Source organism: Hypanus sabinus, chromosome 4, assembly GCF_030144855.1.
Source record: "Hypanus sabinus isolate sHypSab1 chromosome 4, sHypSab1.hap1, whole genome shotgun sequence".
Classification (NCBI taxonomy): Eukaryota; Metazoa; Chordata; class Chondrichthyes; order Myliobatiformes; family Dasyatidae; genus Hypanus; species Hypanus sabinus.
The window spans coordinates 100,604,859-100,629,569 of record NC_082709.1 but is presented as its reverse complement, the minus strand read 5'-3'; the positions used below and the strand labels follow the sequence as shown (position 1 = coordinate 100,629,569).

Below are 24,711 nucleotides of genomic sequence, written 5' to 3'. Positions count from 1 at the left end.
GTATTCTGACTCTGGGAGAGGATCTACTCGACATGTCTCTCAGATCTGTGTATTGTAACTCTGGGAGAGGATCTACTCGACATGTCTCTCTGATCTGTGTGTTGTAACACTGGGAGAGGATCTACTCTACATGTCTCTCTGATCTGTGTATTGTAACTCTGGGAGAGAATCGACTCGACATGTCTCTCTGATCTGTGTATTGTAACTCTCGGAGAGGATCGACTCGACATGTCTCTCTGATCTGTGTATTGTAACTCTGGGAGAGGATCTACTCGACATGTCTCTCTGATCTGTGTATTGTAACTCTGGGAGAGGATCGACTCGACATGACTCTCTGATCTGTGTATTGTAACCCTGGGAGAGGACCGACTCGACATGTCTCTCCGATCTGTGTATTGTAACTCTGGGAGAGGATCTACTCGACATGTCTCTCCGATCTGTGTATTGTAACTCTGGGAGAGGATCTACTCGACATGTCTCTCTGATCTGTGTATTGTAACTCTGGGAGAGGATCGACTCGACATGTCTCTCTGATCTGAGTATTGTAACTCTGGGAGAGGATCTACTCGACATGTCTCTCTGATCTGTGTATTGTAACTCTGGGAGAGGATCTACTCGACATGTCTCTCTGATCTGTGTATTGTAACTCTGGGAGAGGATCTACTCGACATGTCTCTCTGATCTGTGTATTGTAACTCTGGGAGAGGATCTACTCGACATGTCTCTCTGATCTGTGTATTGTAACTCTGGGAGAGGATCAACTCGACATGTCTCTCTGATCTGTGTATTGTAACCCTGGGAGAGGATCTGCTCTACATGTCTCTCTGATCTGTGTATTGTAACTCTGGGAGAGGATCGACTCGACATCTCTCTCTGATCTGTGTATTGTAACACTGGGAGAGGATCTGCTCTACATGTCTCTCTGATCTGTGTATTGTAACACTGGGAGAGAATCTGCTCTAAATGTCTCTCTGATCTGTATATTGTAACTCTGGGAGAGGATCTACTCGACATGTCTCTCGGATCTGTGTATTGTAACTCTGGGAGAGGATCTACTCGACGTGCCTCTCCGATCTCTGCATTGTAACCCTGGGAGAGGATCTACTGGACTTGTCTCTCTGATCTGTATATTGTAACTCTGGGAGAGGATCTATTCGACATGTCTCTCTGATCTGTGTATTGTAACTCTGGGAGAGGATCTACTCGATGTGTCTCTCTGATCTCTGTATTGTAACCCTGGGAGAGGATATACTGGACATGTCTCTCTGATCTGTGTATTGTAACTCTGGGAGAGGATCTACTCGACATGTCTCTCTAATCTGTGTATTGTAACCCTGCGAGAGGATCTACTCGACAAGTCTCTCTGATCTGTGTATTGTAACACTGGGAGAGGATCTACTCGACATGTCTCTCTGATCTGTGTATTGTAACCCTGCGAGAGGATCTACTCGACAAGTCTCTCTGATCTGTGTATTGTAACTCTGGGAGAGGATCTACTCGACATGTCTCTCTGATCTGTGTATTGTAACTCTGAGAGAGGATCTACTCGACATGTCTCTCCGATCTGTGTATTGTAACTCTGGGAGAGGATCGACTCGACATGACTCTCTAATCTGTGTATTGTAACTCTGAGAGAGGATCTACTCGACATGTCTCTCTGATCTGTGTATTGTAACCCTGGGAGAGGACCGACTCGACATGTCTCTCCGATCTGTGTATTGTAACTCTCGGAGAGGATCTACTCGACATGTCTCTCCGATCTGTGTATTGTAACTCTGGGAGAGGATCTACTCGACATGTCTCTCTGATCTGTGTATTGTAACTCTGGGAGAGGATCTACTCGACATGTCTCTCTGATCTGTGTATTGTAACTCTGGGAGAGGATCTGCTCTACATGTCTCTCTGATCTGTGTATAGTAACTCTGGGAGAGGATCGACTCGACATGTCTCTCTGATCCATGTATTGTAACTCTGGGAGAGGATCGACTCGACATGTCTCTCTGATCTGTGTATTGTAACTCTGGGAGAGGATCGACTCGACATGTCTCTCTGATCTGTGTATTGTAATTCTGGGAGAGGATCTACTCGACATGTCTCTCTGATCTGTGTATTGTAACTCTGGGAGAGGATAGACTCGACATGTCTCTCTGATCTGTGTATTGTAACACTGGGAGTGGATCTGCTCGACATGTCTCTCTAATGATTGTATTGTAACTCTGGGAAAGGATCTCCTCGACATGTCTCTCTGATCTGAGTATCGTAACCCTGGGAGAGGATCTACTCGACATGTCGCTCTGATCTGTGTATGGTAACCCTGGGAGAGGATCTACTGGACATGTCTCACTGATCTGTTTTTTGTAACTCTGGGAGAGGATCTATTCGACATGTCGCTCAGATCTGTGTATTGTAACACTGGGAGACGATCTACTCGACATGTCTCTCTGATCTGTGTATTGTTACTCTGGGAGAGGATCGACTCGACATGTCTCTCTGATCTGAGTATCGTAACCCTGGGAGAGGATCTACTCGACATGTCTCTCTGATCTGTGTATTGTAACTCTGGGAGAGGATCTATTCGACATGTCTCTCTGATCTGTGTTTTGTAACTCAGGGAGCGGATCTATTCGACATGTCTCTCTGATCTCTGTATTCTGACTCTGGGAGAGGATCTACTCGACATGTCTCTCAGATCTGTGTATTGAAACTCTGGGAGAGGATCTACTCGACATGTCTCTCTGATCTGTGTGTTGTAACACTGGGACAGGATCTACTCTACATGTCTCTCTGATCTGTGTATTGTAACTCTGGGAGAGAATCGACTCGACATGTCTCTCTGATCTGTGTATTGTAACTCTCGGAGAGGATCGACTCGACATGTCTCTCTGATCTGTGTATTGTAACTCTGGGAGAGGATCTACTCGACATGTCTCTCTGATCTGTGTATTGTAACTCTGGGAGAGGATCTACTCTACATGTCTCTCTGATCTGTGTATTGTAACTCTGGGAGAGAATCGACTCGACATGTCTCTCTGATCTGTGTATTGTAACTCTGGGAGAGGATCGACTCGACATGTCTCTCTGATCTGTGTATTGTAACTCTGGGAGAGGATCTACTCGACATGTCTCTCTGATCTGTGTATTGTAACTCTGGGAGAGGATCTACTCGACATGTCACTCTGATCTGTGTATTGTAACCCTGGGAGAGGATCTACTCGACACGTCTCTCAGATCTGTGTATTGTAACTCTGGGAGAGGATCTACTCTACATGTCTCTCTGATCTGTGTATTGTAACTCTCTGAGAGCATCTACTCGACATGTCTCTCAGATCTGTGTATTGTAACTCTGGGAGAGGATCTACTCGACATGTCTCTCTGATCTGTGTGTTGTAACACTGGGAGAGGATCTACTCTACATGTCTCTCTGATCTGTGTATTGTAACTCTGGGAGAGAATCGACTCGACATGTCTCTCTGATCTGGGTATTGTAACTCTGGGAGAGGATCTACTCGACATGTCTCTCTGATCTGTGTATTGTAACTCTGGGAGAGCATCTACTCGACATGTCTCTCAGATCTGTGTATTGTAACTCTGGGAGAGGATCTACTCGACATGTCTCTCTGATCTGTGTGTTGTAACACTGGGAGAGGATCTACTCTACATGTCTCTCTGATCTGTGTATTGTAACTCTGGGAGAGAATCGACTCGACATGTCTCTCTGATCTGGGTATTGTAACTCTCGGAGAGGATCGACTCGACATGTCTCTGATCTGTGTATTGTAACTCTGGGAGAGGATCTACTCGACATGTCTCTCTGATCTGTGTATTGTAACTCTGGGAGAGGATCTACTCTACATGTCTCTCTGATCTGTGTATTGTAACTCTGGGAGAGAATCGACTCGACATGTCTCTCTGATCTGTGTATTGTAACTCTGGGAGAGGATCGACTCGACATGTCTCTCTGATCTGTGTATTGTAACTCTGGGAGAGGATCTACTCGACATGTCTCTCTGATCTGTGTATTGTAACTCTGGGAGAGGATCTACTCGACATGTCACTCTGATCTGTGTATTGTAACCCTGGGAGAGGATCTACTCGACACGTCTCTCAGATCTGTGTATTGTAACTCTGGGAGAGGATCTACTCGACATGTCTCTCTGATCTGTGTGTTGTAACTCTGGGAGAGGATCTACTCGACATGTCTCTCTGATCTGTGTATTGTAACTCTGGGAGAGGATCTACTCTACATGTCTCTCTGATCTGTGTATTGTAACTCTCTGAGAGCATCTACTCGACATGTCTCTCTGATCTGTGTATTGTAACCCTGGGAGAGGATCTACTCGAGATGTCTCTCCGATCTGTGTATTGTAACTCTGGGAGAGCATCTACTCGACATGTCTCTCTGATCTGTGTATTGTAACTCTCGGAGAGGATCTACTCGACAAGTCTCTCCGATCTGTGTATTTTAACTCTGGGAGAGGATCTACTCTACATGTCTCTCTGATCTGTGTATTGTAACTCTGGGAGAGGATCTACTCGACATGTCTCTCTGATCTGTGTATTGTAACTCTCTGAGAGCATCTACTCGACATGTCTCTCTGATCTGTGTATTGTTACTCTGGGAGAGGATCTACTCGACATGTCTCTCTGATCTGTGTATTGTAACTCTGGGAGAGGATCGACTCGACATGTCTCTCTGATCTGTGTATTGTAACTCTGAGAGAGGATCTACTCGACATGTCTCTCTGATCTGTGTATTGTAACTCTGGGAGAGCATCTACTCGACATGTCTCTCCGATCTGTGTATTGTAACACTGGGAGAGGATCTACTCGACATGTCTCTCCGATCTGTGTATTTTAACTCTGGGAGTGGATCTACTGGACATGTCTCTCTGATCTGTGTATTGTAACTCTGGGAGAGGATCGACTTGACAAGTCTCACCGATCTGTGCTTTGTAATACTGGGAGAGGATCTGCTCGACATGTCTCTCTGATCTGTGTATTGTAACTCTGGGAGAGGATCTACTCGACATCTCTCTCTGATCTGTGTATTGTAACTCTGGGAGAGGATCTAATCGACATGTCTCTCTGATCTGTGTATTCTAACTCTGGGAGAGGATCTACTCGACATGTCTCTCTGATCTGTGTATTGTAACCCTGCGAGAGGATCTACTCGACATGTCTCTCCGATCTGTGTATTGTAACTCTGGGAGAGGATCTACTCGACATGTCTCTCTGATCTGTGTATTGTAACTCTGGGAGAGGATCTACTGGACATGTCTCTCCGATCTGTATATTGTAACTCTGAGAGAGGATCTACTCGACATGTCTCTCTGATCTGTGTATTGTAACTCTGGGAGAGGATCTACTGGACATGTCTCTCCGATCTGTTTATTGTAACTCTGAGAGAGGATCTACTCGACATGTCTCTCTGATCTGTGTATTGTAACCCTGGGAGAGGACCGACTCGACATGTCTCTCCGATCTGTGTATTGTAACTCTGGGAGAGGATCTACTCGACATGTCTCTCTGATCTGTGTATTGTAACTCTGGGAGATGATCTACTCGACATGTCTCTCTGATCTGTGTATTGTAACTCTGGGAGAGGATCTACTCAACATGTCTCTCTGATCTGTGTATTGTAACTCTGGGAGAGGATCGACTCGACATGTCTCTCTGATCTGTGTATTGTAACTCTGGGAGAGGATCGACTCGACATGTCTCTCTGATCTGTGTATTGTAACTCTGGGAGAGGATCTACTCAACATGTCTCTCTGATCTGTGTATTGTAACTCTGGGAGAGGATCGACTCGACATGTCTCTCTGATCTGTGTATTGTAACTCTGGGAGAGGATCGACTCGACATGTCTCTCTGATCTGTGTATTGTAACCCTGGGAGAGGATCTGCTCTACATGTCTCTCTGATCTGTGTATTGTAACTCTGGGAGAGGATCGACTCGACATGTCTCTCTGATCTGTGTATTGTAACACTGGGAGAGGATCTGCTCTACATGTCTCTCTGATCTGTGTATTGTAACACTGGGAGAGAATCTGCTCTAAATGTCTCTCTGATCTGTATATTGTAACTCTGGGAGAGGATCTACTCGACATGTCTCTCGGATCTGTGTATTGTAACTCTGGGAGAGGATCTACTCGACGTGCCTCTCCGATCTCTGCATTGTAACCCTGGGAGAAGATCTACTCGACAAGTCTCTCCGATCTGTGTATTTTAACTCTGGGAGAGGATCTACTCTACATGTCTCTCTGATCTGTGTATTGTAACTCTGGGAGAGGATCTACTCGACATGTCTCTCTGATCTGTGTATTGTAACTCTCTGAGAGCATCTACTCGACATGTCTCTCTGATCTGTGTATTGTTACTCTGGGAGAGGATCTACTCGACATGTCTCTCTGATCTGTGTATTGTAACTCTGGGAGAGGATCGACTCGACATGTCTCTCTGATCTGTGTATTGTAACTCTGAGAGAGGATCTACTCGACATGTCTCTCTGATCTGTGTATTGTAACTCTGGGAGAGCATCTACTCGACATGTCTCTCCGATCTGTGTATTGTAACACTGGGAGAGGATCTACTCGACATGTCTCTCCGATCTGTGTATTTTAACTCTGGGAGTGGATCTACTGGACATGTCTCTCTGATCTGTGTATTGTAACTCTGGGAGAGGATCGACTTGACAAGTCTCACCGATCTGTGCTTTGTAATACTGGGAGAGGATCTGCTCGACATGTCTCTCTGATCTGTGTATTGTAACTCTGGGAGAGGATCTACTCGACATCTCTCTCTGATCTGTGTATTGTAACTCTGGGAGAGGATCTAATCGACATGTCTCTCTGATCTGTGTATTCTAACTCTGGGAGAGGATCTACTCGACATGTCTCTCTGATCTGTGTATTGTAACCCTGCGAGAGGATCTACTCGACATGTCTCTCCGATCTGTGTATTGTAACTCTGGGAGAGGATCTACTCGACATGTCTCTCTGATCTGTGTATTGTAACTCTGGGAGAGGATCTACTGGACATGTCTCTCCGATCTGTATATTGTAACTCTGAGAGAGGATCTACTCGACATGTCTCTCTGATCTGTGTATTGTAACTCTGGGAGAGGATCTACTGGACATGTCTCTCCGATCTGTTTATTGTAACTCTGAGAGAGGATCTACTCGACATGTCTCTCTGATCTGTGTATTGTAACCCTGGGAGAGGACCGACTCGACATGTCTCTCCGATCTGTGTATTGTAACTCTGGGAGAGGATCTACTCGACATGTCTCTCTGATTTGTGTATTGTAACTCTGGGAGATGATCTACTCGACATGTCTCTCTGATCTGTGTATTGTAACTCTGGGAGAGGATCTACTCAACATGTCTCTCTGATCTGTGTATTGTAACTCTGGGAGAGGATCGACTCGACATGTCTCTCTGATCTGTGTATTGTAACTCTGGGAGAGGTTCGACTCGACATGTCTCTCTGATCTGTGTATTGTAACCCTGGGAGAGGATCTGCTCTACATGTCTCTCTGATCTGTGTATTGTAACTCTGGGAGAGGATCGACTCGACATGTCTCTCTGATCTGTGTATTGTAACACTGGGAGAGGATCTGCTCTACATGTCTCTCTGATCTGTGTATTGTAACACTGGGAGAGAATCTGCTCTAAATGTCTCTCTGATCTGTATATTGTAACTCTGGGAGAGGATCTACTCGACATGTCTCTCGGATCTGTGTATTGTAACTCTGGGAGAGGATCTACTCGACGTGCCTCTCCGATCTCTGCATTGTAACCCTGGGAGAGGATCTACTGGACATGTCTCTCTGATCTGTATATTGTAACTCTGGGAGAGGATCTATTCGACATGTCTCTCTGATCTGTGTTTTGTAACTCTGGGAGAGGATCTACTCGATGTGTCTCTCTGATCTCTGTATTGCAACCCTGGGAGAGGATATACTGGACATGTCTCTCTGATCTGTGTATTGTAACTCTGGGAGAGGATCTACTCGACATGTCTCTCTAATCTGTGTATTGTAACACTGGGAGAGGATCTACTCGACATGTCACTCTGATCTGTGTATTGTAACTCTGGGAGAGGATCTACTCGACACGTCTCTCAGATCTGTGTATTGTAACTCTGGGAGAGGATCTACTCGACATGTCTCTCTGATCTGTGTGTTGTAACTCTGGGAGAGGATCTACTCGACATGTCTCTCTGATCTGTGTATTGTAACTCTGGGAGAGGATCTACTCTACATGTCTCTCTGATCTGTGTATTGTAACTCTCTGAGAGCATCTACTCGACATGTCTCTCAGATCTGTGTATTGTAACTCTGGGAGAGGATCTACTCGACATGTCTCTCTGATCTGTGTGTTGTAACACTGGGAGAGGATCTACTCTACATGTCTCTCTGATCTGTGTATTGTAACTCTGGGAGAGAATCGACTCGACATGTCTCTCTGATCTGTGTATTGTAACTCTCGGAGAGGATCGACTCGACATGTCTCTCTGATCTGTGTATTGTAACTCTGGGAGAGGATCTACTCGACATGTCTCTCTGATCTGTGTATTGTAACTCTGGGAGAGGATCTACTCTACATGTCTCTCTGATCTGTGTATTGTAACTCTGGGAGAGAATCGACTCGACATGTCTCTCTGATCTGTGTATTGTAACTCTGGGAGAGGATCGACTCGACATGTCTCTCTGATCTGTGTATTGTAACTCTGGGAGAGGATCTACTCGACATGTCTCTCTGATCTGTGTATTGTAACTCTGGGAGAGGATCTACTCGACATGTCACTCTGATCTGTGTATTGTAACCCTGGGAGAGGATCTACTCGACACGTCTCTCAGATCTGTGTATTGTAACTCTGGGAGAGGATCTACTCGACATGTCTCTCTGATCTGTGTGTTGTAACTCTGGGAGAGGATCTACTCGACATGTCTCTCTGATCTGTGTATTGTAACTCTGGGAGAGGATCTACTCTACATGTCTCTCTGATCTGTGTATTGTAACTCTCTGAGAGCATCTACTCGACATGTCTCTCTGATCTGTGTATTGTAACTCTGGGAGAGGATCTACTCGAGATGTCTCTCCGATCTGTGTATTGTAACTCTGGGAGAGGATCTACTCGACATGTCTCTCTGATCTGTGTATTGTAACTCTCGGAGAGGATCTACTCGACATGTCTCTCCGATCTGTGTATTGTAACTCTCGGAGAGGATCTACTCGACATGTCTCTCCGATCTGTGTATTTTAACTCTGGGAGAGGATCTACTCTACATGTCTCTCTGATCTGTGTATTGTAACTCTGGGAGAGGATCTACTCGACATGTCTCTCTGATCTGTGTATTGTAACTCTGGGAGAGGATCTACTCGACATGTCTCTCTGATCTGTGTATTGTAACTCTCTGAGAGCATCTACTCGACATGTCTCTCTGATCTGTGTATTGTAACTCTGGGAGAGGATCTACTCGACATGTCTCTCTGATCTGTGTATTGTAACTCTGAGAGAGGATCTACTCGACATGTCTCTCTGATCTGTGTATTGTAACTCTGGGAGAGCATCTACTCGACATGTCTCTCCGATCTGTGTATTGTAACACTGGGAGAGGATCTACTCGACATGTCTCTCCGATCTGTGTATTTTAACTCTGGGAGAGGATCTACTCTACATGTCTATCTGATCTGTGTACTGTAACTCTGGGAGAGGATCTACTGGACATGTCTCTCTGATCTGTGTATTGTAACTCTGGGAGAGGATCGACTTGACAAGTCTCACCGATCTGTGCTTTGTAATACTGGGAGAGGATCTGCTCGACATGTCTCTCTGATCTGTGTATTGTAACTCTGGGAGAGGATCTACTCGACATCTCTCTCTGATCTGTGTATTGTAACTCTGGGAGAGGATCTAATCGACATGTCTCTCTGATCTGTGTATTCTAACTCTGGGAGAGGATCTACTCGACATGTCTCTCTGATCTGTGTATTGTAACCCTGCGAGAGGATCTACTCGACATGTCTCTCTGATCTGAGTATTGTAACTCTGGGAGACGATCTACTCGATGTGTCTCTCCGATCTGTGTATTGTAACTCTGGGAGAGGATCTACTCGACATGTCTCTCTGATCTGTGTATTGTAACCCTGCGAGAGGATCTACTCGACATGTCTCTCCGATCTGTGTATTGTAACTCTGGGAGAGGATCTACTCGACATGTCTCTCTGATCTGTGTATTGTAACTCTGGGAGAGGATCTACTCGACATGTCTCTCTGATCTGTGTATTGTAACTCTGGGAGAGGATCTACTGGACATGTCTCTCCGATCTGTATATTGTAACTCTGAGAGAGGATCTACTCAACATGTCTCTCCGATCTGTGTATTGTAACTCTGGGAGAGGATCTACTCGACATGTCTCTCCGATCTGTGTATTGTAACCCTGGGAGAGGACCGACTCGACATGTCTCTCCGATCTGTGTATTGTAACTCTGAGAGAGGATCTACTCGACATGTCTCTCTGATCTGTGTATTGTAACTCTGGGAGAGGATCGACTCGACATGACTCTCCAATCTGTTTATTGTAACTCTGAGAGAGGATCTACTCGACATGTCTCTCAGATCTGTGTATTGTAACTCTGGGAGAGGATCTACTCGACATGTCTCTCTGATCTGTGTGTTGTAACACTGGGAGAGGATCTACTCTACATGTCTCTCTGATCTGTGTATTGTAACTCTGGGAGAGAATCGACTCGACATGTCTCTCTGATCTGGGTATTGTAACTCTCGGAGAGGATCGACTCGACATGTCTCTGATCTGTGTATTGTAACTCTGGGAGAGCATCTACTCGACATGTCTCTCAGATCTGTGTATTGTAACTCTGGGAGAGGATCTACTCGACATGTCTCTCTGATCTGTGTGTTGTAACACTGGGAGAGGATCTACTCTACATGTCTCTCTGATCTGTGTATTGTAACTCTGGGAGAGAATCGACTCGACATGTCTCTCTGATCTGGGTATTGTAACTCTCGGAGAGGATCGACTCGACATGTCTCTGATCTGTGTAATGTAACTCTGGGAGAGGATCTACTCGACATGTCTCTCTGATCTGTGTATTGTAACTCTGGGAGAGGATCTACTCTACATGTCTCTCTGATCTGTGTATTGTAACTCTGGGAGAGAATCGACTCGACATGTCTCTCTGATCTGTGTATTGTAACTCTGGGAGAGGATCGACTCGACATGTCTCTCTGATCTGTGTATTGTAACTCTGGGAGAGGATCTACTCGACATGTCTCTCTGATCTGTGTATTGTAACTCTGGGAGAGGATCTACTCGACATGTCACTCTGATCTGTGTATTGTAACCCTGGGAGAGGATCTACTCGACACGTCTCTCAGATCTGTGTATTGTAACTCTGGGAGAGGATCTACTCGACATGTCTCTCTGATCTGTGTGTTGTAACTCTGGGAGAGGATCTACTCGACATGTCTCTCTGATCTGTGTATTGTAACTCTGGGAGAGGATCGACTCTACATGTCTCTCTGATCTGTGTATTGTAACTCTCTGAGAGCATCTACTCGACATGTCTCTCTGATCTGTGTATTGTAACCCTGGGAGAGGATCTACTCGAGATGTCTCACCGATCTGTGTATTATAACTCTGGGAGAGCATCTACTCGACATGTCTCTCTGATCTGTGTATTGTAACTCTCGGAGAGGATCTACTCGACAAGTCTCTCCGATCTGTGTATTTTAACTCTGGGAGAGGATCTACTCTACATGTCTCTCTGATCTGTGTATTGTAACTCTGGGAGAGGATCTACTCGACATGTCTCTCTGATCTGTGTATTGTAACTCTCTGAGAGCATCTACTCGACATGTCTCTCTGATCTGTGTATTGTTACTCTGGGAGAGGATCGACTCGACATGTCTCTCTGATCTGTGTATTGTAACTCTGGGAGAGCATCTACTCGACATGTCTCTCCGATCTGTGTATTGTAACACTGGGAGAGGATCTACTCGACATGTCTCTCCGATCTGTGTATTTTAACTCTGGGAGTGGATCTACTGGACATGTCTCTCTGATCTGTGTATTGTAACTCTGGCAGAGGATCGACTTGACAAGTCTCACCGATCTGTGCTTTGTAATACTGGGAGAGGATCTGCTTGACATGTCTCTCTGATCTGTGTATTGTAACTCTGGGAGAGGATCTACTCGACATCTCTCTCTGATCTGTGTATTGTAACTCTGGGAGAGGATCTAATCGACATGTCTCTCTGATCTGTGTATTCTAACTCTGGGAGAGGATCTACTCGACATGTCTCTCTGATCTGTGTATTGTAACCCTGCGAGAGGATCTACTCGACATGTCTCTCCGATCTGTGTATTGTAACTCTGGGAGAGGATCTACTCGACATGTCTCTCTGATCTGTGTATTGTAACTCTGGGAGAGGATCTACTGGACATGTCTCTCCGATCTGTATATTGTAACTCTGAGAGAGGATCTACTCGACATGTCTCTCTGATCTGTGTATTGTAACTCTGGGAGAGGATCTACTGGACATGTCTCTCCGATCTGTTTATTGTAACTCTGAGAGAGGATCTACTCGACATGTCTCTCTGATCTGTGTATTGTAACCCTGGGAGAGGACCGACTCGACATGTCTCTCCGATCTGTGTATTGTAACTCTGGGAGAGGATCTACTCGACATGTCTCTCTGATCTGTGTATTGTAACTCTGGGAGAGGATCTACTCGACATGTCTCTCAGATCTGTGTATTGTAACTCTGGGAGAGGATCTACTCGACATGTCTCTCTGATCTGTGTGTTGTAACACTGGGAGAGGATCTACTCTACATGTCTCTCTGATCTGTGTATTGTAACTCTGGGAGAGAATCGACTCGACATGTCTCTCTGATCTGTGTATTGTAACTCTCGGAGAGGATCGACTCGACATGTCTCTCTGATCTGTGTATTGTAACTCTGGGAGAGGATCTACTCGACATGTCTCTCTGATCTGTGTATTGTAACTCTGGGAGAGGATCTACTCTACATGTCTCTCTGATCTGTGTATTGTAACTCTGGGAGAGAATCGACTCGACATGTCTCTCTGATCTGTGTATTGTAACTCTGGGAGAGGATCGACTCGACATGTCTCTCTGATCTGTGTATTGTAACTCTGGGAGAGGATCTACTCGACATGTCTCTCTGATCTGTGTATTGTAACTCTGGGAGAGGATCTACTCGACATGTCACTCTGATCTGTGTATTGTAACCCTGGGAGAGGATCTACTCGACACGTCTCTCAGATCTGTGTATTGTAACTCTGGGAGAGGATCGACTCGACATGTCTCTCTGATCTGTGTGTTGTAACTCTGGGAGAGGATCTACTCGACATGTCTCTCTGATCTGTGTATTGTAACTCTGGGAGAGGATCTACTCTACATGTCTCTCTGATCTGTGTATTGTAACTCTCTGAGAGCATCTACTCGACATGTCTCTCTGATCTGTGTATTGTAACTCTGGGAGAGGATCTACTCGAGATTTCTCTCCGATCTGTGTATTGTAACTCTGGGAGAGGATCTACTCGACATGTCTCTCTGATCTGTGTATTGTAACTCTCGGAGAGGATCTACTCGACATGTCTCTCCGATCTGTGTATTGTAACTCTCGGAGAGGATCTACTCGACATGTCTCTCCGATCTGTGTATTTTAACTCTGGGAGAGGATCTACTCTACATGTCTCTCTGATCTGTGTATTGTAACTCTGGGAGAGGATCTACTCGACATGTCTCTCTGATCTGTGTATTGTAACTCTGGGAGAGGATCTACTCGACATGTCTCTCTGATCTGTGTATTGTAACTCTCTGAGAGCATCTACTCGACATGTCTCTCTGATCTGTGTATTGTTACTCTGGGAGAGGATCTACTCGACATGTCTCTCTGATCTGTGTATTGTAACTCTGAGAGAGGATCTACTCGACATGTCTCTCTGATCTGTGTATTGTAACTCTGGGAGAGCATCTACTCGACATGTCTCTCCGATCTGTGTATTGTAACACTGGGAGAGGATCTACTCGACATGTCTCTCCGATCTGTGTATTTTAACTCTGGGAGAGGATCTACTCTACATGTCTATCTGATCTGTGTACTGTAACTCTGGGAGAGGATCTACTGGACATGTCTCTCTGATCTGTGTATTGTAACTCTGGGAGAGGATCGACTTGACAAGTCTCACCGATCTGTGCTTTGTAATACTGGGAGAGGATCTGCTCGACATGTCTCTCTGATCTGTGTATTGTAACTCTGGGAGAGGATCTACTCGACATCTCTCTCTGATCTGTGTATTGTAACTCTGGGAGAGGATCTAATCGACATGTCTCTCTGATCTGTGTATTCTAACTCTGGGAGAGGATCTACTCGACATGTCTCTCTGATCTGTGTATTGTAACCCTGCGAGAGGATCTACTCGACATGTCTCTCTGATCTGAGTATTGTAACTCTGGGAGACGATCTACTCGATGTGTCTCTCCGATCTGTGTATTGTAACTCTGGGAGAGGATCTACTCGACATGTCTCTCTCATCTGTGTATTGTAACCCTGCGAGAGGATCTACTCGACATGTCTCTCCGATCTGTGTATTGTAACTCTGGGAGAGGATCTACTCGACATGTCTCTCTGATCTGTGTATTGTAACTCTGGGAGAGGATCTACTCGACATGTCTCTCTGATCTGTGTATTGTAACTCTGGGAGAGGATCTACTGGACATGTCTCTCCGATCTGTATATTGTAACTCTGAGAGAGGATCTACTCAACATGTCTCTCCGATCTGTGTATTGTAACTCTGGGAGAGGATCTACTCGACATGTCTCTCCGATCTGTGTATTGTAACCCTGGGAGAGGACCGACTCGACATGTCTCTCCGATCTGTGTATTGTAACTCTGAGAGAGGATCTACTCGACATGTCTCTCTGATCTGTGTATTGTAACTCTGGGAGAGGATCGACTCGACATGACTCTCCAATCTGTTTATTGTAACTCTGAGAGAGGATCTACTCGACATGTCTCTCAGATCTGTGTATTGTAACTCTGGGAGAGGATCTACTCGACATGTCTCTCTGATCTGTGTGTTGTAACACTGGGAGAGGATCTACTCTACATGTCTCTCTGATCTGTGTATTGTAACTCTGGGAGAGAATCGACTCGACATGTCTCTCTGATCTGGGTATTGTAACTCTCGGAGAGGATCGACTCGACATGTCTCTGATCTGTGTATTGTAACTCTGGGAGAGCATCTACTCGACATGTCTCTCAGATCTGTGTATTGTAACTCTGGGAGAGGATCTACTCGACATGTCTCTCTGATCTGTGTGTTGTAACACTGGGAGAGGATCTACTCTACATGTCTCTCTGATCTGTGTATTGTAACTCTGGGAGAGAATCGACTCGACATGTCTCTCTGATCTGGGTATTGTAACTCTCGGAGAGGATCGACTCGACATGTCTCTGATCTGTGTAATGTAACTCTGGGAGAGGATCTACTCGACATGTCTCTCTGATCTGTGTATTGTAACTCTGGGAGAGAATCGACTCGACATGTCTCTCTGATCTGTGTATTGTAACTCTGGGAGAGGATCGACTCGACATGTCTCTCTGATCTGTGTATTGTAACTCTGGGAGAGGATCTACTCGACATGTCTCTCTGATCTGTGTATTGTAACTCTGGGAGAGGATCTACTCGACATGTCACTCTGATCTGTGTATTGTAACCCTGGGAGAGGATCTACTCGACACGTCTCTCAGATCTGTGTATTGTAACTCTGGGAGAGGATCTACTCGACATGTCTCTCTGATCTGTGTGTTGTAACTCTGGGAGAGGATCTACTCGACATGTCTCTCTGATCTGTGTATTGTAACTCTGGGAGAGGATCTACTCTACATGTCTCTCTGATCTGTGTATTGTAACTCTCTGAGAGCATCTACTCGACATGTCTCTCTGATCTGTGTATTGTAACCCTGGGAGAGGATCTACTCGAGATGTCTCACCGATCTGTGTATTATAACTCTGGGAGAGCATCTACTCGACATGTCTCTCTGATCTGTGTATTGTAACTCTCGGAGAGGATCTACTCGACAAGTCTCTCCGATCTGTGTATTTTAACTCTGGGAGAGGATCTACTCTACATGTCTCTCTGATCTGTGTATTGTAACTCTGGGAGAGGATCTACTCGACATGTCTCTCTGATCTGTGTATTGTAATTCTCTGAGAGCATCTACTCGACATGTCTCTCTGATCTGTGTATTGTTACTCTGGGAGAGGATCTACTCGACATGTCTCTCTGATCTGTGTATTGTAACTCTGGGAGAGGATCTACTCGACATGTCTCTCTGATCTGTGTATTGTAACTCTGGGAGAGGATCTACTCGACATGTCTCTCTGATCTGTGTATTGTAATTCTCTGAGAGCATCTACTCGACATGTCTCTCTGATCTGTGTATTGTTACTCTGGGAGAGGATCGACTCGACATGTCTCTCTGATCTGTGTATTGTAACTCTGGGAGAGGATCGACTCGACATGTCTCTCTGATCTGTGTATTGTAACTCTGAGAGAGGATCTACTCGACATGTCTCTCTGATCTGTGTATTGTAACTCTGGGAGAGCATCTACTCGACATGTCTCTCCGATCTGTGTATTGTAACACTGGGAGAGGATCTACTCGACATGTCTCTCCGATCTGTGTATTTTAACTCTGGGAGTGGATCTACTGGACATGTCTCTCTGATCTGTGTATTGTAACTCTGGCAGAGGATCGACTTGACAAGTCTCACCGATCTGTGCTTTGTAATACTGGGAGAGGATCTGCTCGACATGTCTCTCTGATCTGTGTATTGTAACTCTGGGAGAGGATCTACTCGACATCTCTCTCTGATCTGTGTATTGTAACTCTGGGAGAGGATCTAATCGACATGTCTCTCTGATCTGTGTATTCTAACTCTGGGAGAGGATCTACTCGACATGTCTCTCTGATCTGTGTATTGTAACCCTGCGAGAGGATCTACTCGACATGTCTCTCCGATCTGTGTATTGTAACTCTGGGAGAGGATCTACTCGACATGTCTCTCTGATCTGTGTATTGTAACTCTGGGAGAGGATCTACTGGACATGTCTCTCCGATCTGTATATTGTAACTCTGAGAGAGGATCTACTCGACATGTCTCTCTGATCTGTGTATTGTAACTCTGGGAGAGGATCTACTGGACATGTCTCTCCGATCTGTTTATTGTAACTCTGAGAGAGGATCTACTCGACATGTCTCTCTGATCTGTGTATTGTAACCCTGGGAGAGGACCGACTCGACATGTCTCTCCGATCTGTGTATTGTAACTCTGGGAGAGGATCTACTCGACATGTCTCTCTGATCTGTGTATTGTAACTCTGGGAGATGATCTACTCGACATGTCTCTCTGATCTGTGTATTGTAACTCTGGGAGAGGATCTACTCAACATGTCTCTCTGATCTGTGTATTGTAACTCTGGGAGAGGATCGACTCGACATGTCTCTCTGGTCTGTGTATTGTAACTCTGGGAGAGGATCGACTCGACATGTCTCTCTGATCTGTGTATTGTAACCCTGGGAGAGGATCTGCTCTACATGTCTCTCTGATCTGTGTATTGTAACTCTGGGAGAGGATCGACTCGACATGTCTCTCTGATCTGTGTATTGTAACACTGGGAGAGGATCTGCTCTACATGTCTCTCTGATCTGTGTATTGTAACACTGGGAGAGAATCTGCTCTAAATGTCTCTCTGATCTGTATATTGTAACTCTGGGAGAGGATCTACTCGACATGTCTCTCGGATCTGTGTATTGTAACTCTGGGAGAGGATCTACTCGACGTGCCTCTCCGATCTCTGCATTGTAACCCTGGGAGAGGATCTACTCGACAAGTCTCTCCGATCTGTGTATTTTAACTCTGGGAGAGGATCTACTCTACATGTCTCTCTGATCTGTGTATTGTAACTCTGGGAGAGGATCTACTCGACATGTCTCTCTGATCTGTGTATTGTAACTCTCTGAGAGCATCTACTCGACATGTCTCTCTGATCTGTGTATTGTTACTCTGGGAGAGGATCTACTCGACATGTCTCTCTGATCTGTGTATTGTAACTCTGGGAGAGGATCGACTCGACATGTCTCTCTGATCTGTGTATTGTAACTCTGAGAGAGGATCTACTCGACATGTCTCTCTGATCTGTGTATTGTAACTCTGGGAGAGCATCTACTCGACATGTCTCTCCGATCTGTGTATTGTAACACTGGGAGAGGATCTACTCGACATGTCTCTCCGATCTGTGTATTTTAACTCTGGGAGTGGATCTACTGGACATGTCTCTCTGATCTGTGTATTGTAACTCTGGGAGAGGATCGACTTGACAAGTCTCACCGATCTGTGCTTTGTAATACTGGGAGAGGATCTGCTCGACATGTCTCTCTGATCTGTGTATTGTAACTCTGGGAGAGGATCTACTCGACATCTCTCTCTGATCTGTGTATTGTAACTCTGGGAGAGGATCTAATCGACATGTCTCTCTGATCTGTGTATTCTAACTCTGGGAGAGGATCTACTCGACATGTCTCTCTGATCTGTGTATTGTAACCCTGCGAGAGGATCTACTCGACATGTCTCTCCGATCTGTGTATTGTAACTCTGGGAGAGGATCTACTCGACATGTCTCTCTGATCTGTGTATTGTAACTCTGGGAGAGGATCTACTGGACATGTCTCTCCGATCTGTATATTGTAACTCTGAGAGAGGATCTACTCGACATGTCTCTCTGATCTGTGTATTGTAACTCTGGGAGAGGATCTACTGGACATGTCTCTCCGATCTGTTTATTGTAACTCTGAGAGAGGATCTACTCGACATGTCTCTCTGATCTGTGTATTGTAACCCTGGGAGAGGACCGACTCGACATGTCTCTCCGATCTGTGTATTGTAACTCTGGGAGAGGATCTACTCGACATGTCTCTCTGATCTGTGTATTGTAACTCTGGGAGATGATCTACTCGACATGTCTCTCTGATCTGTGTATTGTAACTCTGGGAGAGGATCTACTCAACATGTCTCTCTGATCTGTGTATTGTAACTCTGGGAGAGGATCGACTCGACATGTCTCTCTGATCTGTGTATTGTAACTCTGGGAGAGGATCGACTCGACATGTCTCTCTGATCTGTGTATTGTAACCCTGGGAGAGGATCTGCTCTACATGTCTCTCTGATCTGTGTATTGTAACTCTGGGAGAGGATCGACTCGACATGTCTCTCTGATCTGTGTATTGTAACACTGGGAGAGGATCTGCTCTACATGTCTCTCTGATCTGTGTATTGTAACACTGGGAGAGAATCTGCTCTAAATGTCTCTCTGATCTGTATATTGTAACTCTGGGAGAGGATCTACTCGACATGTCTCTCGGATCTGTGTATTGTAACTCTGGGAGAGGATCTACTCGACGTGCCTCTCCGATCTCTGCATTGTAACCCTGGGAGAGGATCTACTGGACATGTCTCTCTGATCTGTATATTGTAACTCTGGGAGAGGATCTATTCGACATGTCTCTCTGATCTGTGTTTTGTAACTCTGGGAGAGGATCTACTCGATGTGTCTCTCTGATCTCTGTATTGTAACCCTGGGAGGGGATATACTGGACATGTCTCTCTGATCTGTGTATTGTAACTCTGGGAGAGGATCTACTCGACATGTCTCTCTAATCTGTGTATTGTAACACTGGGAGAGGATCTACTCGACATGTCACTCTGATCTGTGTATTGTAACCCTGGGAGAGGATCTACTCGACACGTCTCTCAGATCTGTGTATTGTAACTCTGGGAGAGGATCTACTCGACATGTCTCTCTGATCTGTGTGTTGTAACTCTGGGAGAGGATCTACTCGACATGTCTCTCTGATCTGTGTATTGTAACTCTGGGAGAGGATCTACTCTACATGTCTCTCTGATCTGTGTATTGTAACTCTCTGAGAGCATCTACTCGACATGTCTCTCAGATCTGTGTATTGTAACTCTGGGAGAGGATCTACTCGACATGTCTCTCTGATCTGTGTGTTGTAACACTGGGAGAGGATCTACTCTACATGTCTCTCTGATCTGTGTATTGTAACTCTGGGAGAGAATCGACTCGACATGTCTCTCTGATCTGTGTATTGTAACTCTCGGAGAGGATCGACTCGACATGTCTCTCTGATCTGTGTATTGTAACTCTGGGAGAGGATCTACTCGACATGTCTGTCTGATCTGTGTATTGTAACTCTGGGAGAGGATCTACTCTACATGTCTCTCTGATCTGTGTATTGTAACTCTGGGAGAGAATCGACTCGACATGTCTCTCTGATCTGTGTATTGTAACTCTGGGAGAGGATCGACTCGACATGTCTCTCTGATCTGTGTATTGTAACTCTGGGAGAGGATCTACTCGACATGTCTCTCTGATCTGTGTATTGTAACTCTGGGAGAGGATCTACTCGACATGTCACTCTGATCTGTGTATTGTAACCCTGGGAGAGGATCTACTCGACACGTCTCTCAGATCTGTGTATTGTAACTCTGGGAGAGGATCTACTCGACATGTCTCTCTGATCTGTGTGTTGTAACTCTGGGAGAGGATCTACTCGACATGTCTCTCTGATCTGTGTATTGTAACTCTGGGAGAGGATCTACTCTACATGTCTCTCTGATCTGTGTATTGTAACTCTCTGAGAGCATCTACTCGACATGTCTCTCTGATCTGTGTATTGTAACTCTGGGAGAGGATCTACTCGAGATGTCTCTCCGATCTGTGTATTGTAACTCTGGGAGAGGATCTACTCGACATGTCTCTCTGATCTGTGTATTGTAACTCTCGGAGAGGATCTACTCGACATGTCTCTCCGATCTGTGTATTGTAACTCTCGGAGAGGATCTACTCGACATGTCTCTCCGATCTGTGTATTTTAACTCTGGGAGAGGATCTACTCTACATGTCTCTCTGATCTGTGTATTGTAACTCTGGGAGAGGATCTACTCGACATGTCTCTCTGATCTGTGTATTGTAACTCTGGGAGAGGATCTACTCGACATGTCTCTCTGATCTGTGTATTGTAACTCTGAGAGAGGATCTACTCGACATGTCTCTCTGATCTGTGTATTGTAACTCTGGGAGAGCATCTACACGACATGTCTCTCCGATCTGTGTATTGTAACACTGGGAGAGGATCTACTCGACATGTCTCTCCGATCTGTGTATTTTAACTCTGGGAGAGGATCTACTCTACATGTCTATCTGATCTGTGTACTGTAACTCTGGGAGAGGATCTACTGGACATGTCTCTCTGATCTGTGTATTGTAACTCTGGGAGAGGATCGACTTGACAAGTCTCACCGATCTGTGCTTTGTAATACTGGGAGAGGATCTGCTCGACATGTCTCTCTGATCTGTGTATTGTAACTCTGGGAGAGGATCTACTCGACATCTCTCTCTGATCTGTGTATTGTAACTCTGGGAGAGGATCTAATCGACATGTCTCTCTGATCTGTGTATTCTAACTCTGGGAGAGGATCTACTCGACATGTCTCTCTGATCTGTGTATTGTAACCCTGCGAGAGGATCTACTCGACATGTCTCTCTGATCTGAGTATTGTAACTCTGGGAGACGATCTACTCGATGTGTCTCTCCGATCTGTGTATTGTAACTCTGGGAGAGGATCTACTCGACATGTCTCTCTGATCTGTGTATTGTAACTCTGGGAGAGGATCTACTGGACATGTCTCTCCGATCTGTATATTGTAACTCTGAGAGAGGATCTACTCAACATGTCTCTCCGATCTGTGTATTGTAACTCTGGGAGAGGATCTACTCGACATGTCTCTCCGATCTGTGTATTGTAACCCTGGGAGAGGACCGACTCGACATGTCTCTCCGATCTGTGTATTGTAACTCTGAGAGAGGATCTACTCGACATGTCTCTCCGATCTGTGTATTGTAACTCTGGGAGACGATCTACTCGATGTGTCTCTCCGATCTGTGTATTGTAACTCTGGGAGAGGATCTACTCGACATGTCTCTCTGATCTGTGTATTGTAACCCTGCGAGAGGATCTACTCGACAAGTCTCTCTGATCTGTGTATTGTAACTCTGGGAGAGGATCTACTCGACATGTCTCTCTGATCTGTATATTGTAACTCTGGGAGAGGATCTACTCGACATGTCTCTCTGATCTGTGTATTGTAACTCTGGGAGAGGATCTACTCGACATGTCTCTCTGATCTGTGTATTGTAACTCTGGGAGAGGATCTACTGGACATGTCTCTCCGATCTGTATATTGTAACTCTGAGAGAGGATCTACTCGACATATCTCTCCGATCTGTGTATTGTAACTCTGGGAGAGGATCGACTCGACATGACTCTCCGATCTGTGTATTGTAACTCTGAGAGAGGATCTACTCGACATGTCTCTCTGATCTGTGTATTGTAACCCTGGGAGAGGACCGACTCGACATGTCTCTCCGATCTGTGTATTGTAACTCTGGGAGAGGATCTACTCGACATGTCTCTCCGATCTGTGTATTGTACCTCTGGGAGAGGATCTACTCGACATGTCTCTCTGATCTGTGTATTGTAACTCTGGGAGAGGATCGACTCGACATGTCTCTCTGATCTGAGTATTGTAACTCTGGGAGAGGATCGACTCGACATGTCTCTCTGATCTGTGTATTGTAACTCTGGGAGAGGATCTACTCGACATGTCTCTCTGATCTGTGTATTGTAACTCTGGGAGAGGATCTACTCGACATGTCTCTCTGATCTGTGTATTGTAACTCTGGGAGAGGATCGACTCGACATGTCTCTCTGATCTGTGTATTGTAACTCTGGGAGAGGATCGACTCGACATGTCTCTCTGATCTGTGTATTGTAACCCTGGGAGAGGATCTGCTCTACATGTCTCTCTGATCTGTGTATTGTAACTCTGGGAGAGGATCGACTCGACATGTCTCTCTGATCTGAGTATTGTAACACTGGGAGAGGATCTGCTCTACATGTCTCTCTGATCTGTGTATTGTAACACTGGGAGAGAATCTGCTCTAAATGTCTCTCTGATCTGTATATTGTAACTCTGGGAGAGGATCTACTCGACATGTCTCTCGGATCTGTGTATTGTAACTCTGGGAGAGGATCTACTCGACGTGCCTCTCTGATCTCTGCATTGTAACCCTGGGAGAGGATCTACTGGACATGTCTCTCTGATCTGTATATTGTAACTCTGGGAGAGGATCTATTCGACATGTCTCTCTGATCTGTGTTTTGTAACTCTGGGAGAGGATCTACTCGATGTGTCTCTCTGATCTCTGTATTGCAACCCTGGGAGAGGATATACTGGACATGTCTCTCTGATCTGTGTATTGTAACTCTGGGAGAGGATCTACTCGACATGTCTCTCTAATCTGTGTATTGTAACACTGGGAGAGGATCTACTCGACATGTCTCTCTGATCTGTGTATTGTAACCCTGCGAGAGGATCTACTCGACATGTCTCTCTGATCTGAGTATTGTAACTCTGGGAGACGATCTACTCGATGTGTCTCTCCGATCTGTGTATTGTAACTCTGGGAGAGGATCTACTCGACATGTCTCTCTGATCTGTGTATTGTAACCCTGCGAGAGGATCTACTCGACAAGTCTCTCTGATCTGTGTATTGTAACTCTGAGAGAGGATCTACTCGACATGTCTCTCCGATCTGTGTATTGTAACTCTGGGAGAGGATCTACTCGACATGTCTCTCTGATCTGTGTATTGTAACTCTGGGAGAGGATCGACTCGACATGACTCTCTAATCTGTGTATTGTAACTCTGAGAGAGGATCTACTCGACATGTCTCTCTGATCTGTGTATTGTAACCCTGGGAGAGGACCGACTCGACATGTCTCTCCGATCTGTGTATTGTAACTCTGGGAGAGGATCTACTCGACATGTCTCTCCGATCTGTGTATTGTAACTCTGGGAGAGGATCTACTCGACATGTCTCTCTGATCTGTGTATTGTAACTCTGGGAGAGGATCTACTCGACATGTCTCTCTGATCTGTGTATTGTAACTCTGGGAGAGGATCTGCTCTACATGTCTCTCTGATCTGTGTATAGTAACTCTGGGAGAGGATCGACTCGACATGTCTCTCTGATCCATGTATTGTAACTCTGGGAGAGGATCTACTCGACATGTCTCTCTGATCTGTGTATTGTAACTCTGGGAGAGGATAGACTCGACATGTCTCTCTGATCTGTGTATTGTAACACTGGGAGTGGATCTGCTCGACATGTCTCTCTAATGATTGTATTGTAACTCTGGGAAAGGATCTCCTCGACATGTCTCTCTGATTTGTGTATTGTAACTCTGGGAGAGGATCGACTCGACATGTCTCTCTGATCTGAGTATCGTAACCCTGGGAGAGGATCTACTCGACATGTCGCTCTGATCTGTGTATTGTAACCCTGGGAGAGGATCTACTGGACATGTCTCACTGATCTGTTTTTTGTAACTCTGGGAGAGGATCTATTCGACATGTCGCTCAGATCTGTGTATTGTAACACTGGGAGACGATCTACTCGACATGTCTCTCTGATCTGTGTATTGTTACTCTGGGAGAGAATCG

The 24,711-nt window shown here is 45.4% G+C and overlaps 1 protein-coding gene across 1 annotated transcript in view; it reads right to left on the bottom strand.

Moving 5' to 3' along the window:
- LOC132392148 (phosphate-regulating neutral endopeptidase PHEX-like) overlaps positions 1-24,711 on the bottom strand; it is a 219,224-nt gene that overhangs the window by 137,098 nt on the left and 57,415 nt on the right. The window lies entirely within an intron of this gene.